The sequence below is a fragment of the Colias eurytheme genome, chromosome 8 (genome assembly GCF_061535395.1).
Source record: "Colias eurytheme isolate Ceu_HAF_F1 chromosome 8, ilColEury1 Martin Lab GWU primary, whole genome shotgun sequence".
Classification (NCBI taxonomy): Eukaryota; Metazoa; Arthropoda; class Insecta; order Lepidoptera; family Pieridae; genus Colias; species Colias eurytheme.
Genome location: NC_142987.1, coordinates 4,481,076 through 4,498,158, shown reverse-complemented (window position 1 = coordinate 4,498,158; position 17,083 = coordinate 4,481,076). Strand labels below are relative to the sequence as shown.

At 33.9% G+C, this 17,083-nt stretch overlaps 1 protein-coding gene and 1 long non-coding RNA gene across 2 annotated transcripts in view; one reads left to right on the top strand and one right to left on the bottom strand.

Annotated features, from left to right (window-relative positions):
- Positions 1 to 17,083, bottom strand: part of rho-5 (rhomboid-5) — a 126,179-nt gene that overhangs the window by 79,633 nt on the left and 29,463 nt on the right. The gene's annotated exons all lie outside the window — the stretch shown is intronic.
- LOC149906440 (uncharacterized) lies at positions 15,017 to 15,964 on the top strand. Its single transcript, XR_016457040.1, has 2 exons — positions 15,017 to 15,344; positions 15,774 to 15,964. It is a non-coding gene; the product is annotated as an uncharacterized LOC149906440 (long non-coding RNA).

Sequence of the window (17,083 nt, the reverse complement as noted above, 5' to 3'; positions counted from 1 at the left end):
TGGTTTTAGCCATATTTAAACTGTAACTCAAATGCTGACATCAGCCAGCTCAGCTCATCAGTATACTTTTGTATATAATCTATTTCAAACTTTTATACCTTCATCTAAACATTCATATTCTGAAAATCAAAAGTCAAGTTCGTTTTACATATTATTTATATTTTACTGTCTTTACTGTTTCTCTCTTATATTAAAAACATTGTTTATTTATCTCGCTTCCATAATACTGAGATAATGTATTGGTAAATCTCACCCTAATCCCAAGAGAAATCCATATTCTCGAAGCATAAAATCGTTCGATAGATACGGAAACCGGCAAACCCTTAAACCATTATATATTAAAGTCACCAAAATATATCCATTCCGACTAATTTGGTTTTCAAGATTTCGCTTTTCATAATATACAATATAATAATATGAATATTTTATTGCGTAATGATAGCAACATAAATAGATTTGAAAGATATTCGCTAAAAGGAAAATAACGTTTCGAAGAATTCTTTTTGACGCCGACAAATACCCTTTTGCGAAATATTCCGACCCAAAGCTGGAATTCTTTTACAACAATGCACGCTTTTGTTTTAAATATAATAGACCGGGAGATACTGACACAAAATTTCGAGTCATTTGTAACAAGGATGGCGGTTCTACAGGGGTCTTAGTACGCAATGACAAAAAGAAAAACGATGGTGTGAACGCTGGTACCGGTGGCTTAGTCGCGTGGGCGTTTGTCGAACTCGTCGGAAAAATAGCGAAAGTCAAACGATTTGTAACACAAAAATTTTAGAATTTACCGATAGCCCATAAAAAAGAAGTAGGCGGTAGTGTCATGCCATACTTTTCCGGTGTGACTTACAGCCCGCCATACCGACGCGAATGTGTTGATTTAAATAAAACAATTATTCAACCATTTGTACCAGGCTAACTTTTGCACAGGTAACTATCGTCGTGCAGCCATTTACGAAAATCGCCATGCCATACTTTTCGGACGATTCCAAATGGTCGCCATACCGCCAAAAATCTGCAAAAAATTTTTATTTCGCCAAACTTTTTGTACCAGTATTGCATTTGGATTTTTGGAGAGTATTTGATAAAATGTGACCATTATTATATTTGCCATACTTCTAGTAGGGGGAAAAAGTGCTGTCATACTTGAAAACTTAATTTATTATTAATTTATATAAGTGAAGATTTCCAACACATAGATCTTTGAAATTTTGTATTTATATTTGTTGATCGTCAAACTTACAGGAAAAATAAGTGCCATACTGTTACAAATCGTTTGACTTTCGCTATTTTCCGACGAGTTCGACTAACGCCCACGCGTCTAAGCCGCCGGTACCAGCGTTCACACCATCGTTTTTCTTTTTGTCATTGCGTACTAAGACCCCTGTAGAACCGCCATCCTGTTACAAATGACTCGAAATTTTGTGTCAGTATCTCCCGGTCTATAACAATTTCCCCAATAATTAGAGAAACGAGATCTTACAATGAAACTGTATGTTGTTTAAAAAATATCCATTGATAAAATATTAAAAAAATTATTAATGTTGCAACATATTGTTAAGAAGTGCTTGGAACATGATAAATATATCATACATATTATTTCGTCCGATGTTCGTTGTGGTTTCGCCGAAGACCCTTAGAGACGAATATTTAAGGTTCAATAGTACTTCATTAATTATAAATACCTACACACGAACACAGACACATGTTTATAATATTCCACGTGTTGAAATGTTAAATGTGTTCAAATTGGCATGATACACTTCAGTCCGTCTACATTTAATAAAATCCTTCAGACTCAGAGAGGACATGGTAACCTTTAACAACTTTAAAATTATGATTCGTCTTTTAATCAAAGAATAAACTGCTTCTACGAACTCTGAAATTATTTGGTTTTATCAACTGTTTCGAAAAAGTAAATGTTTCAGGACTAAAAATGTCATTTATTCAAGAGTCGAAAATGCTATAACATTTCATTTTTCGTGTTGTGATTTATTTCAATTTGTTTTTATAAGGAATTATTTTAGCGCTAACGAGAAATTTCTATCAAATAAATAAATTTAATGTAAAAATTAAACACATTTGTCAAGCGAGTCGTAAACGGGAGGCATGTGGCGTCAGCATATATTGAAGAAATATCCAGGATATTTAAAGTGCACAGCCGTAAATTCGAGATTTTGCGATATAAATCTTTCAACTCGGATGAATTCTCGGAGCCGGGAAATGATACATTAAATATTCATACTACTTAGAAATGCAACCATCTGTTTTTCACTCCACTGGACTCCTACTTTGTATTTTTTCTGAATCGAATTTATTTAATTTGAAACGTTATACAAATACCTTTCTTTCAGTGTTGTATAGAACTTTATAAAAATAACTTCCACGTGCTTTTGCTATACATAATTTCAGTATAAATTTTTATGAAATACATAATTAAATAGATGTAATTAAAACGTGTATCGTATTTTATCCACGTTGTTGGGAATCACTCATATAAATAATGTCGACCGTAAGTTCTGATTATATAGAACACTGGTTTGTAATATAAATGAATGTGAAAATTTAAATTATATTAATATCAAATACACATCATTTCAAAACATAATGCTTCTAGACTAGAGTAGATAATTTTTGAAACAAAAAAAAATCGCAGTCGGATGAAACCCATTAGAAAAGGAGGGGAATACGATAAAAATGTAAAGAAAAATAAATTACGGTCAATCCGAGTTCGGGAAGCGGGAGGGGGGAGCTTTAAAGAGAAAAAAATGGTTTCTCTCGATTTCCGACAAAACTACAAGTCCTATAGAAAAAAGTTCAATGGCAAAGTTGTAGGTAATTAAAAGTTCTACAACTTTTGTATTCACAATTTTTTCACATAACCTAAAAATTTAGGTGAAAAATTCAAAAAACCAAGTTTTTGGTCTTTTATTTCTATCTACTTCAAAAATTTTTTTTTTCTACGAAATTTGGTGGAAACTTACTTTATTATGTCCCAAATACACTGTAATTTATTTGATTGAAAATATTTATTTTTTCGCCTTATTTTGAATTAATACCAAAAAAACAACCTAATTTTCAATCGAAAAGTCACCCGTCAAAATATCAGTTTTTTTCAAAAACTTGGGGTGCCTTTTATTCATTGAAATTTCTACTTTCATATGGTGTAAAAAAATAAACACCACCATAGTAAATGTTCTCAGGAAATGCATACAAACAGTCTGAAAATTAGCTTTTACTAAATCAGGCACACTTCTCGAACTACCTGAAATGTTTTTATCGACATCATTTTGCTTTTGAATATGCTGTAAAATATTAAACTTAGAACAGATAATTATTTTTCTTTTGAAATATTACCGAAAAGCCGATACAAGAGAAGATATAGAATTCAAGAAGTGTGCCTGATTTAGTAAAAGCTAATTTTCAGACTGTTTGTATGCATTTCCTGAGAACATTTACTATGGTGGTGTTTATTTTTTTTACACCATATGAAAGTAGAGATTTCAATGAATAAAAGGCACCCCAAGTTTTTGAAAAAAGCTGATATTTTGACGGATGACTTTTCGATTGAAAATTAGGTTGTTTTTTTGGTATTAATTCAAAATAAGGCGAAAAAATAAATATTTTCAATCAAATAAATTACAGTGTATTTGGGACATAATAAAGTAAGTTTCCACCAAATTTCGTAGAAAAAAAACAAATTTTGAAGTAGATAGAAATAAAAGACCAAAAACTTGGTTTTTTGAATTATTCACCTAAATTTTTAGGTTATGTGAAAAAATTGTGAATACAAAAGTTGTAGAACTTTTAATTACCTACAACTTTGCCATTGAACTTTTTTGGGGGATGAAGTCGTTCGCGTCCATAGGAAATGCCTAACCACAACCCTATACGTGTCCCCTGGGTGGCGCCAATCGAACGACAACGCCGGGTCTCGGGCGGCGGTAAATAACCTGATACTGCAGATCTTAAGCTGCAGATAACATCAGAGGTAGGAAATGACCTCTCCAAGCCGTAAACTACTGGATTCTTAACCAGGAACGGGGGTCTTGGCTTAATTGCCCGGACCGCGAGGAAGAAAACCTCTTCAAAAATTACCCAAATCCAATGGTGGGAAACGTGCCAAATGGATGCATGGCTGTATGGATGAACAGCATTAGCGCCAACCTCTACGGACCTGGCAAACGTAGTTGTATTCTGCCTTCTTAGGGAATGGCGTCACCCCTAAGTGACCTGTTATTTCGTCCAATACTCGTGGGAACAAAATGAGCAAACTTACCCCAAAAACCAAAACTAATGTTAATCCAACTATGATTCAACAAACTTTCCACAAAAGTTTATTTATAAAAACACGAAGCAACTCCGTTGGTTCCATACCGCAGGAAATTAATACTAACGATTTACTATTTAACACAAAAGACAAAAATAAAACCTGGCAACGAGACCAAATACCTCAAGCTAAAAGAAAAAGAATGGAAACAACATCTCCGGAGACGGAAAATGCAAACAAAAAGACAAATGTGACGGCATATGCCATTCCAACACAAAACCAGTTTGAAATACTAGACAATGAAGAAGATAAAACTAATGATAAGGATTTAGAAAAGCCACCAAAGCCAGAACCAATCTTTGTAACGGGGGTTCTAGATATTAGCTCACTCAAAACCCTATTGTCGCAAATAGCTACAGTAGAAAATTACACTATGACCACACTAAGGTCGGGACATATTGTGAAAATAATGCCTGGAAATATAGATGTTTACAAATCAATAAGAGAAAAATTCATCGCGGACAACATAAGTCATTATACCTACATGCTAAAGAGTGAAAAACCTTACAGAGTTGTTTTACGAGGCCTTCATTGCTCAGAGGATTTATCGGAAATAAAAGAGGAATTGAAGGCCCATGGACATGAAGTAAGGCAACTAGTAAATGTGCGCCACAGACTATCAAAAGAACCCTTACCCCTCTTTTATGTAGACCTGGAGCCAAAACCAAACAATAAGGATATATTCAAACTGAAATTCTTAAACCACATGAAAGTATCTTTTGAACCACCATATAAAAAAAGAGAAATCTTGCAGTGCAAAAGATGTCAAAGATTTGGACATTCAAAAAATCATTGTTATCGACCATTCAGATGTGTCAAATGTGGGCAAGACCATCCAACCACTAGTTGTACCAAAACAAGAGATACGGAAGCAACTTGTGCTAATTGCCAGCTAAAACATCCTGCTAGTTACAGGGGATGCATAAAGTATAAACAGTATAAAGAACACCTATTTAAAATACAACCAAAACAAACACATCAAAGTATGGATCCAACAAAACGTATTTCTGAAGGTGTTAAACCACAGCCAAAAACCTTTAAAACCTATAATAGAACTTCCGCAACATATCTAGACATAACGAAAAACAAAACAAACAATAAAAATAACACAGACCAGCCAATTCAAATGCAACAACTTGGTGACATCTTAGAACAAATGTTTAACAGAATTCAAACCATGATGCTTAACATGGTAGACAACATGATGGATCGATTTATCCAGCTTATCAGCAGCCAAATAAACAAATCATCCTACCCTTAAAATAATCACATGGAATGCCAACGGACTAGTCGCACGGCGACTAGAGCTCGAACATTATCTCCTCACGAAAAACATAGATATAGCTTTAATATCAGAAACAAGGTTCACAACCAAAAGTTATGTCTCAGTTAAGGGCTATAATATTTATACCACCAATCATCCATCAGGAAATGCACATGGAGGAACGGCAGTTCTCGTAAAATCGAATATAAAACATTACCCGCAGGAACCATTTTCCACTGACAAAATTCAAGCCACTCTTATTAAAGTTAATGATACAAGCTCGGACATCACACTAGCTGCAGTTTACTGTCCGCCCAAACACCAGATAACTAGAGAAGACTACAAAAACTTCTTCTGTACTCTTGGACATCGTTTTGTAACTGGAGGCGATTGGAACGCAAAACATCAGTTCTGGGGTTCTAGGTTAACAACAACTAGAGGGAGACAGCTTTACCAAGTAGTAAAGGATTTAAACCTTGAATGTTTGTCCGCTGGCGCACCCACCTACTGGCCAACTGATAAACATAAAACACCTGACCTGCTGGATTTTTTCATATCCAAAAATATTGCCATTAACAATACAAATACCGAATCCGACGTGGATCTCTTGTCAGATCATTCTGCAGTTGTCCTCAATATATGTGGTAAGATCATTTTAATAGAAGTCCAATCTAAAATATACAACAGGAGCACTAACTGGGACAAATATCAGGACATAATCACGTCGAACATACAACTTAGGGTCCGAATGAAAACAATCGATGAGGTAGAACAAGCTATAGAAGCACTAAATCAATTAATTCATGAAGCAGCATACAAGTCCACATCCCATCATAAAACGAAACAAGTCAAAGAACATGTTTACCCATTGTCGATCAAAGACTGCATTAAGGAAAGACGTAAACTTCGCCAAATATGGCTAAACACTCACTATCCCAATGATAAGACCGCGTTCAATAAAGCCTCACAACGTCTGAAAACATTAATTAAAGAGTCGGTAAACGAGAATCTCCAATCGTATCTGGCTGGACTGACACATTCAAGTGACACGAATTATTCTTTGTGGAAGGCTACAAAATACCTAAAGCGTCCCAAGCAGCCAATAACTCCATTAAAAACACCTTTAGGATCCTGGGCTCGCTCTGACAGCGAAAAAGCTAACACTTTTGCTAATTACTTGCATAATGTTTTCGAACCGCATCCATGTAGTACCCGATGTCTTGGGAATGAAGTAGAAAATCACTTGAACTCACCTATGCAAATGTGCTTACCACTAAAACACGTGACAATTAGGGAGCTTAAGCGGGAAATCATGAAACTTTCAGAAGGTAAATGTCCTGGATATGATCTCATTGATGCTACCCTACTAAAAAATCTCCCAAAAAAGGGAATATTATTCTTACTCACTATTTTCAATGCATGCTTAAGATTATCCGTATACCCAAGCCAGTGGAAAATAGCACAGGTGATTATGATCCTGAAGCCAGGTAAACCAGCTCATGAAGTGTCTTCATATAGACCTATAAGTCTGCTTCCTGTTATTGGAAAATTAATGGAAAAGATTATCCTAAACAGAATGCAAGAACATTTAGCAAAGATAATACCAACTCATCAGTTCGGTTTTAGAGAAGGGCACGGCACCGTAGAGCAAGTACATCGGCTGGTGGATGTTATAGGTAGAGCGATGGAAAGTAAAAAATATTGTTGCGCAGTTTTTCTAGATATAAGCCAAGCGTTCGACAAAGTGTGGCATGACGGGCTTCTTTTCAAAATTAAAAAAATGCTCCCACATTCGTTCTTCCCACTACTAAATTCTTACCTGGCTAAAAGATGCTACGAAGTAAAATATAATTCTGATATATCAGACATGCATGAAATTAAGTCAGGAGTACCTCAAGGTAGCATACTTGGTCCCGTACTTTATCTTTTGTACACATCAGATATACCAACTGATCCCAACACCATTACTGCTACGTACGCAGATGATACGGCTATTCTAACTACAAACGAAAACCCTGATACTGCTTCAGTTAAACTACAATATCACCTTACCCGCATCGAAGAGTGGCTTGATAGATGGCGCATGAAGGCTAATACAGATAAATCAGTACAAGTAACTTTCACACTTAGAACGAAAACCTGTCCACCTGTCAAACTTATGAACAAAGAGATCCCACAATCAGATGACGCAAAATATCTGGGAATGCATCTTGACCGTCGTCTTACTTGGCGTAAACATATATGGACCAAACGCAAACAACTAGACTGTAAAGTACGTAGTATGTACTGGCTAATCGGACGTAAGTCAAAGTTGAATGATGCCAGTAAAATGGCTATCTATAAAGCTATTCTAAAACCAATCTGGTCTTATGGCATTCAGCTCTGGGGAACAGCCAGCCATAGCAATATCGAAATTCTCGAAAGGTTCCAGAATAAAACTATGAGAGCTATGTTCAACATCCCACCATACATTAGCAATAAATATATGAACTTAGATCTCAACCTGCACACAGTGAAGCAAGAAATAGAACTAAACAGCAAGAAATATCAAGGCAGATTGGGACACCATATAAATAAATTAGCTGCTGAACTGAAGGGAGGGGGCACTGTGAGATTTTCTCGCCTGAAGAGAAATAGCATACCCGATCTTGCGATAAGATTCGCAGACAAATGATGAGATTTGCGTCACTGGATGCAAATCTCATTCTATAAACATATTTACAGATGAAAATCAGAGACCATATTAGATTATTGTTTACATAAACAGATGGCTAAGTTGCAGTATAGAAAAAAAAAAAAAAAAAAAAAAAAAAAAAAAAAAAAAAAATTGAACTTTTTTCTATAGGACTTGTAGTTTTGTCGGAAATCGAGAGAAACCATTTTTTTCTCTTTAAAGCTCCCCCCTCCCGCTTCCCGAACTCGGATTGACCGTAATTTATTTTTCCTTACATTTTTATCATATTCCCCTCCTTTTCTAATGGGTTTCATCCGACTGCGATTTTTTTTATCTTTTCATTATTTTCAAAGGCTTCTACCCCAGTCTATTCGTAATTGTGGTTTTGAAAACATGCCTCGTTCCATTTTATACGAAAAGCAAAGCTTACCGAACATTTTGTATTTTATTTATATAAACCGCCCCGTGAACATGAATACATACCTGAAACAACAAAGTGAGAAAAGGTGAATAAAACACACACAATAATTTCATATTTTATAGGAAATTCCTACTGGTGAAATATTTTTGAACCTCACAGCAAATATACGCAATATACACTTCCGAGAATCCAGTTTTTCTATTCCATGAATATTGAAATATAATAAAAAAATTTTGGTACCTATTTTTTATATACAAGCAAATTTTCAAATATTATCTAATTATGAACTAGTTAATACTTTGTAGGTAACAATTTCCATTTCCCTTTAGAATATACCGAGCTATACCGAGCTTGAAATTTCGCTTGGATATTATAAACCTAATAGTAATTTATTTTGCATGTATAACCAATATCATTTTGATAAGTCATTTTTCTTTATAATTACTACGTATGTGTAGATCATGTGTAGATATACCTTTCTATCTTTTAGACTACTTAAGACGAGGAGCTACGTCGTAGCTGTAGAAGTTATATGTTTGTCTAATCTTGCTTCCAGCCGCTCGATAATGCAGAAACTTATATATTAATAAATTGTACATTTTATATTGTCTGGTACAAATAATAATTGTAAGCGTTTTGGATTCACAAAGAGGTACCTAGTCCGAGAAGAAATTAATAAAAACACAAAGATAGTAAAGTCTGGAAGGAATTGATTAATAAAACCTATTTGAATTTCATCTGAAGCTAAACCATAAGAAAACATGTGTCCACTTTGTAAGTGTTTCTATATTTTTTCTTTAAAACCTTAATCGAAATTTAGCCAAACTTAGGAACATTACTCGTATAATTACAACATACCTACCGTGAATCACGACGTACATTCCTTCACATACAAAGACACAAAAATATGGCTGAATTACTACGGTTTTAATATCATGATTTCAGGAAAGAGTTGAGCTCAATCATTAAACAAGCAAAACTTCTATAGCGGTCGGCTGAAGCCTGAAACATATCTCAAAGGACGTTTAAATCAAGAAAACTTATTGAGCCGTAAAATTACGTAGGTTGTATACAAAAGTCAAAACCCGCAATCGCGAAACAAACTCACACTTGGCCGGTTTTAATTTCAATAAGGAACGGGATTGTGAAATGTTAACGAACCTTTGAGGATCATTAAAGTACTTTTTCGCGGAACTATTAAATTATTCAGCCGTTTCCACGAGTTTGTGGTCGACACTCGCAACTTGCAGCGAACAGTTTTATTATGGGAGTGAAAAGTAAAACAATATAAGTTCCTTTCCGGCTTTATTATAACGCTGTTCTGTGTTTAGAAAATTAACGATTATTGCAGGTTGTTACTTTACGAGTTTAACCTAAACTGTTATCGTTGATTGTCTATTGGACACTTCCTCGCTCGTCTTTGGTGGCAATACAATTTGAAGCTAAAACTGCACATTCTGGTAAACGACAACAAATGGCATGTAATAACAGTCTACTTGATACTAAATAATGAAAAAGTAGTAAATTTTTTAAGAAGGTACTTACTTTTATCATAACCCATGAATTTTTTTTTTTCACCTTCTTAAGATTAATAACCCTAGGTTTCGTAAAGTTTACCTACCCCTTGTATTACATGGTTTTAATCTTCTATACCCTAATAATATTATACGGTTCGAAACTTGATTAGTGTCAATGGAAAAATATTTTTTTTTTTTTATTGGAAACTATAAAAAAAACAATTTCATATCCCTACAAAAAATATAGGAAAAACAAAGTTAATTCTAATCTATGAATAATTGCCGAGTATGAAATTCTATTGGTCTATCTTAAGCCAATATATAAAATAATAAGAAGACCGAACTGCTTTGCTTACAACACTTATTTTTAGAAATACACTTCAGTTAAGATATTGTGTTTACTTCGTTTTATAACAATTCGAGAAAATACAAAGTACAAAGTATCTATAAATATCTACAGGAAGCACCCTTCAGTCTCTCAAACGTTGAATATTAAATCTATAAATAACAATTTCAGACAGAATAGTGGATAACAAATGTTATTATAATTTTTATAGTACACGTGGGTATACATTTCAAGTAGCAGCCATTGACGAGCAAATCCATCTAGATGTAACAATTAAACAGTGTATGTTTTATTTTCACTTTACTTTTTTTATAAACATCGCGATCGGTTACCACATTGCTTAAGCCGTTATGGCTAATATTATATATTATGCTTTAAAGTATATTCAGCTATTACAAAGCTATATATTATGTTCAAGCTTATTGAAGTCAACCAAAAAAGAACAGCAGCAACATGGACTATGGACTTAGGGATCCACAAACATCGAAAAAAGCAAAATTGCAGATGCGTTATCAACCTCATAATATAAGGGGTCATCCGTTCTAACATCATAAATCTTCATCACAATAAATAGGCCTCCCTGTTTCCGAGAAAGGATATCGAGTAATGCTCATAATCCATCTTACTATTGACAGTGACTCGAGTAATTACGGCATAAAAGTTTCTTGCAAAATTTCCACTCCACGAAACTAAAATGAACTCGACTCGAACTACTTCTTGCTTTTGTGTTGTTGAATAGAAAAAAGCTACTTTGTATTACTTGGGATGACCTAAAACTTGTGTAAGAACAAAACAATTGTTATTAATGGGAAATACGGCCAAGTTCGAGTTCGAACAGTGGATTGAGGGTTCAGTAATTAAATTTGGATAATTTATTGTCAACATACGTTATACATTTAGTATGGATATTGCATTTACACGCTAAGATACCGTACGCGGCATGTCTTAAAAATATGAGTAAATTATAAATCTACGTAGTGCCCAAATAAATTGAAGAATATATCAAACATATATAAGAGTATGAATTTAAAATGCAAAAGGTTGACGGTTCTAAAATGTAATACGAAGAACATTAAAGTCAGAGCAATAGTTAAAATATTTTATGTACTAGACGTTTTATGAGAAAAACTAAACCACAAAAATTATAAACAAGGATTACTTATAAATACTACGTGTTTGTATTTCAATATTTTAAGCAAGCAGATGAATCTACATATTAACTGATTGATCAGTTAGCTTGTAAATATTAACTAAAATTATTTTTATGGCTGTAATATAAGATAGATATGAATCAAAAAAGCAGCAGAACATTGTGAAGCATCTGCCAATTCCTATGATATCAATTGATCGAGAAAATACAGCTGTAACTGGCTATCTAGATCGAGAATAATATAATTTATGACTGAATATAGTATATATATATACTATATTCAGTCATAAATTATATTATTTATATTATATATATATATATATATATATTTAACCACACTTTTAATTCATGTAATTGCTTACTAATTTCAAACGACATATAACTAGACATACAATACAATGCAATATACATTTTTATGTGAAAGCGTAAGCAATTAATCAAATTTTATTGTAGAAAGAAACCTACAAATATACGTTTCTGTTACGCAGTAAATAACGTTATAATTTTGATGGTACTTACGCAAACCATGTTTTCAAATCAATTTTAATTATTTTTATTACTGCCAGTCCCGTGCTCAATCCAATTATTGTTGAGTCAGTGGATTTTATTGAAACCTTTGTCTTCCTTTTCGAACCTTGATAGAGCAATTAATATCTGATGGGGTCTTTTGCGCAGTCTATAAATTAAAATGCAGAGAATATTTTTGTGTGAATTAATACGTATTAATTATTTATAACTTTTTATTCAATGACTGAAATGAAAATGAAGATTCTTTTTGTTTATATGTCTTTAATTAAAGGTTGTATTCTTTTTTACCTTGATACCGGTAAGTTATTAATTACGGTTTTCATTACTCTTCATGTTTGCGTTTACGAAACATGTTTATGAAAATTTTTGTCCGACAAAGTCTGCAATTTTTTCTCTTTTTGTCACTCAATGTATAAAATTAAATCGAAATGTGTGACCACTACGGAAGGAATGTAACCATAGAGATCTAGAGAGATGCCAATCGCTTGCGCTGAGTACGAAACCGTGTCTCATAAAAAATTTACGCACACAACTGCAGTAAACAAAATCAAAACAATACTTCGCGTTGTGTGCGTGTCATCACACAAAAATATGAGAGCGACTATTCGTTCGCACACTAGATTGTAAGTGACGTACGTATACAGCACCGCTACAGCTTGTTCTTTTTTTGGGCATATTGCTGCGACACCGGCCCCGCCCCCTAACCATATCTCCCTTTAGTTTCTGTGATCTGTGAATGTAACGATCTACTAAATTACATCGCCTTGTACGAGAAGCTTCGTAGAATGATGCGTATTGCTCTGTTGCATCTTGAGATGCCATTCCAATACTATATGCTCTGATTTACAGCTCTCATCATACAAGAACATTTGGACTGACTGTCGCAAAGTATTAATCTTGGTCTCGATGAAAAAATAATAAATTAAATTTAAACCTTTTTAATTTATTGCGATTAAATCTTTCCTTTCCCTTCTCGATCAATCTTCATGTTAGTGAACTTAGCAGATCATTTTTAGCAGATCAAAAAAAAATGTGAGTTCTTATCGCGTGCAGTTGAGTTCTACAGTTCCTGATACTTTTTAGAAATAGTTCTGGCGTTTTTACCTTAACAAACGACATTTGAAAAAACCCGACCTGGACCCGGCTTAGCGTGATGCTAAGACGTAATGCTACGACGTGATGCTACGACGTGATGCTACGACGTGATGCTACGGCGTGATGCTACGCTGTGATGCTACGGCGTGATGCTACGGCGTAATGCTACGGCATGTGTTACGGCGTGATGCTACGCTGTGATGCTACGGCGTGATGCTACGGTGTGATGCTACGGTGTGATGCTACGATGTGATGCTACGGCATGATGCTACGGCGTGATGCTACGGCATGATGCTACGGCGTGATGCTACGGCATGATGCTACGGCGTGATGCTACGGCGTGATGCTACGGCGTGATGCTACGGCGTAATGCTACGGCGTGATGCTTCGGCATGATGCTACGGCATGATGCTACGGCATGATGCTACGGCATGATGCTACGGCATGATGCTACGGCATGATACTACGGCGTGATGCTACGGCATGATGCTACGGCATGGTGCTACGGCGTGATGAAATATGACATAAATAAATTTTCTAGTGTTTCATTTTACGCGAGTATTTCTAAAAAGTATCAGGAACTGTAGAACTCAACTGCACGCGATAAGAACTCACATTTTTTTTTGATCTGCTAAAAATGATCTGCTACTGGAAGTTGGCAGATAAATTTTTTCAAATGTCGTTTTTTAAGGTAAAAACGCCAGAACTATTTCTAAAAAGTATCAGGAACTGTAGAACTCAACTGCACGCGATAAGAACTCACATTTTTTTTTTTTGATCTGCTAAAAATGATCTGCTTCGGGAAGTTGGCAGATCATTTTTTCAAATGTCGTTTTTTAAGGTAAAAACGCCAGAACTATTTCTAAAAAGTATCAGGAACTGTAGAACTCAACTGCACGCGATAAGAACTCACATTTTTTTTTTTGATCTGCTAAAAATGATCTGCTACGGGAAGTTGGCAGATCATTTTTTCAAATGTCGTTTTTTAAGGTAAAAACGCCAGAACTATTTCTAAAAAGTATCAGGAACTGTAGAAATCAACTGCACGCGATAAGAACTAACATTTTTTTTTTGATCTGCTAAAAATGATCTGCTAAGTTCACTAACATTCAATCTTCGTCGTTCTTAACACGTGCAAAATCAACTACAATATAAATCAATATCCTGGTATTTAATATATTTATCATTGTTTGAACTTAAACAGAGTTCATGTGATCTCATATTCGTGATAGGTAATTATGGGTTTCAACTGCCTTGTTAGTCTAGTAATAATAGTACGTCTGGGTTTCCATATGGAATTTATATATAACCAGTTACCCGAAATTTGAACTGTCTCCGGATTGTGGCAATATCCTTGATGTAATTTAATATTACGAAATTTGCTGGTAGTTTCAAATGTTAAAAACGATTTGGTATAGACTATTTGACACTCCTACTTAAAAAATGAATATATAAAATAATTCTAAAAAGATAAATTATTTATTATAAAACTTGGCAATGTCATTAGCCTACGCCGCACGAAATAATATTATCTCTCCATGATAAAGCTTATATATGAAATTTCGAGAACCTCGTTACGTTATTATTCTTCAATTTTATTTTCTATTTTAAAACAAAAGTATTGTATTATAATTTAAATGTCAATGAACGTCTGTTCTCATCTCAGAGGAATAAACCTAAATAAACCTATAGAGTTCTTATATTGAGACAGAACAAAATACATATTTTCTAATCTACTTACTCTTAGTCAATAACAGCATAAGTCAGATTGAGATAGCGATAGAGTATCTGCACTGTCTTCAAACGTAGCGCGCCGGCTATGTTTTGTTTGCCTTCCAGCTGGAGGTCTCGGTGCGTCAAGTGTTTTTAACGAAATATTTAGAAAATATAAAGTGTATAGTGTTTCTTTTTATTTGTCAGTGTGCTAAAATGACTATTGTATGTTTAGCTACCGGCTATTACTAGTCGAATGGGAGTTTTGGATGAAAACAATGAAAAAATATCTTTCCATCGGTAAGTGATTTTCAGCAAATTGATAAATATTTATGTTCTAACCCTATTTGAAGGTTTTATCAAGCGCTTTTTTATAAGTTTATGTTGTAACTGTAACATTTACCCACTTTATGGGGTTGTGGAATACAAAAGAATTAAATAATTTTTAAAAAATGTCACAATATTATCACGTTTGGCATTTTGTTTACCACCGTAGTGTTGTAACACATCTAGCGTATATTATCGATTTATGACAAAAAATCTATTTATTTATTTTGATTTATTTATTTTGTTTCTTATATCAGATTTATATGTAGTTGTTGTTGCAAATAATAGATGTAAATTTTCTACAGCAGGAAAATAAAAAATACCACGTGGTTGTTTTATTTGACTTATCTGTTTAGTTTGTTGTTTCTCTTTTAGATTATTAATAAATTCATTTTGTTTTAGATTTCCAGAGCTAAATAAAAAATGGGTATAAAACATGAGACGTGTAGATTGGACGCCGTCGAAATTTGCTAGATTGTGTTCACTGCATTTCGAGCCTGCGTGTTATCAAGATGGATACTCTAGAAGAATTGTGCAATCTTACGCTTACGTTTTTTTTTGTTCCTTTAGATAATAAATACATTTGTGTGTGAGTGAATTTTTATTTGGAATTTTTTTTACACATTTACTTTAAATGTGTAACTATGTGAAAATTAAACGGTTGATTAAATGACAGTTCTCATAGATGAGAAACTACTATTGAAATACACTAATACATGAAATATACAATATATAAAGAAAAACCCGCATAGTTCCCATTCCTGTGGGATTTACGGGATCAAAAGTAATTTTTCCAAATTTCATTGTAATCGGTTTAGTAGTATTCGCGTGAAAGAGTAACAAACATCCATCCTCACAAACTTTCGCTTTATTAGTAGGATGTAAGGAAAATGTTTTCTTTAAGACTGTCCTTTTATGAACTTGTTAAAATTCATGCTGACTGTGCCTTTCTCCTCACTCCTTTAACTTTATCATCATTTCCATCTTTATTTTAAATTAGTTACATTTCAAGTTTTAAAATTTATTTTTAAATATACTAGCTTTCCGCCCGCGTTTTTAAAGAAAATCCCGCACAGTTCCCGTTCACGTGGGATTTTCGGTATAAAACCTATCCTATGTGTGTATGTACAAAATTTCATTGTAATCGGTTCAGCAGTGAAAGAGAAAGTTATCCATTCTCGCATAATTTCGCATTTATTATATTCGTAGGATTAAACAAATAATGTATTCAACTGAAATTAATGATTAATTTTGTTTCTTTTTATTATTTATTATTTCACGAAACCGTAAATGCAAAATGCATTCACGATTTTATCGATTGAAGCACATCCCATCACTATCACCTTCTATCTATCTAAATACGTACCTATAGTAAAAATGGTGCCATGACTATGTTGAAACGTAGCTTGTAGTCTATAGCTATCTCATTCTTTCATACGACGTTTTCTTTAGATAGAGAGAAACAAATATATGTAAATTGTATACGCTCGATACAAGTACTCTATAGGTTTATTGCTCTGAGGTTCTCATAACTTTCTTCTAAAGGTTTTTTTTTCATTTGTCCTCTGCCTAATGGCAGGGAAAATAGAATCAGAATAAACACACTAACATTAAATTCTTGACATCGACTTTTGATACATGATACATGAAATGTTATCGATAAAATGATTCATTTCTTAACATTCCTCAAAGAACATCTACATTATTCAGTA